This window comes from Rhipicephalus sanguineus, chromosome 2 (assembly GCF_013339695.2).
Source record: "Rhipicephalus sanguineus isolate Rsan-2018 chromosome 2, BIME_Rsan_1.4, whole genome shotgun sequence".
NCBI classification, from domain to species: Eukaryota; Metazoa; Arthropoda; class Arachnida; order Ixodida; family Ixodidae; genus Rhipicephalus; species Rhipicephalus sanguineus.
The window spans coordinates 135,365,109-135,366,814 of record NC_051177.1 but is presented as its reverse complement, the minus strand read 5'-3'; the positions used below and the strand labels follow the sequence as shown (position 1 = coordinate 135,366,814).

The window sequence follows — 1,706 nt, the reverse complement described above, 5'->3', positions numbered from 1 at the left end:
GGCGAGTTCCAACCATTGACTTTGGAAAGAACGACGAAGCTTTCTCAAAGCCACGTCTTCTCCCTTTCTTGCAATGGGTCTTCATCGCCCTCGCTACGATGTAATATTAGATATCGTTGCTGCCCAAACCTTGCCTAAAATATTTTATTTGAGTCCGTAAAGGTACATGCACCTGCTTTGGCTAGACTTATTCACCAGTTATGGTACACATTACAGATGGCTCAAGCGGACGTTGGACTGCCTGCAAAAAATGCAGGGACCTTCGGAAGGCTCGCCTGCTCCGTCTGAAAAAAAAAAAGATTAAGCGACCACTTGCAAAAACAGCTGAGCTGCGCAACGACTCAAATGGGCAGTTCGTACGTTGAAGAAAAAGAAAATGAAGCTGCTTACCTTGCAGTATGCCCTGAAGAAGATGCCAGAAAAGACTTCACAAATCAGCGCATCTGTGTTTGAGAAAAAGGTACATTCTCCCATTTAGTTGTAATAGAATCATTACAAATAGCTTCTTCTTTCAGCTGAAACTTCTTCCAAAAAAGCAACTGGCTGCGGTGCAGGCTTATTTTGACGCTGGTAAACGGAGGTCATTGCGTAGATATCGCTACAATAAAGAATGACTCCTTGAGTGTATCATCCTCAGAATGAAAACTGCACGATTGTATGAACATCTTAGAGCGTACAAAATTCTTGTACTGCCAAGTCGTGCTTGGCTCCCAAACCACATAACGGTATGTGACTGTAGTGCACAGAAGAGATCGTTCCTAATGTTATTTTGTTCGCGGGCATTCACTGCTGCTTGTGGGTTTAATACCAAACTCCTGAGTTGTGTGAAGGCCAAAGTTAAAAACATGGATGGAATGAAGAGGCATGGGGCATAGTAGGGGATGAAAAATGAAGCTCTCTGCGCATCTGAACATGCAGTCTTCCACCTGTATTGAAGGTTTTGTAGACCTTGGAAAGTTCACCGATGCCACTAAAAGACAGAAAAAGGCTGACCATGGGCTGTACATAATGTTCCAGCCATTTGTGGGGAAATGGACCAAGATCAATGGTAATAATTTTTAGTACTGCTGAGGCACATTTGTGAAAACATCTTGTAATGAGGTGTATTTTCGTCCAGCGGGAACGTGAAAGCCAGGCTGCTGACAAAAATTTTGATAGAAGCAACACATCTATGTGAGCAAGCCGGCCTCTACTTGGATTACATTTGCCGTGACGGTGCACCGTAGAACAGATCCATGTGGAACATCTTTGTAATACGCGCCACCCGCAATGACATTCAGTGCAGAGTTAATCATCCGTGCGACAAACACAGAGTTTTGTACTTCGTTTCAGACTTCCCTCACCTTATGAAATGTGTGAGAAACTCAAGGATGAAGCACGGCTTTAACACCCACAACAGACGTGTAGGCTTCTTCTGATATTTCTGTGGAATTTTTATACGTGATACGTATTACTCAATGCTAATTTTAATGATTAACAGTTTGTATCAGTCGAATTCCCTCTATAACCTCATCCTGAACCTTGAGAACAAAATCACTCGCTTCTTTAGCTCAGCACGTCTTCACGCCAAATCGGCCATAGAGATGCTGAAGGGGATGGGCGAGACGCAACAAATTGGCTGCCCAAAGCATGGCGCTCTCTTGACCAAAACTGTAGTGCGATTTTATTGCTTCACTCGAGTCCACCTTTTTTTGAAAGGCATGAAC

General features: G+C 43.6%; 1 long non-coding RNA gene across 1 annotated transcript; it reads left to right on the top strand.

The window, feature by feature from the left end:
• Window positions 1-327: 327 nt before the first annotated feature.
• On the top strand, window positions 328-645 carry LOC125757507 (uncharacterized). The gene is made up of 2 exons (XR_007415279.1): window positions 328-460; window positions 516-645. It is a non-coding gene; the product is annotated as an uncharacterized LOC125757507 (long non-coding RNA).
• Window positions 646-1,706: the final 1,061 nt, after the last annotated feature.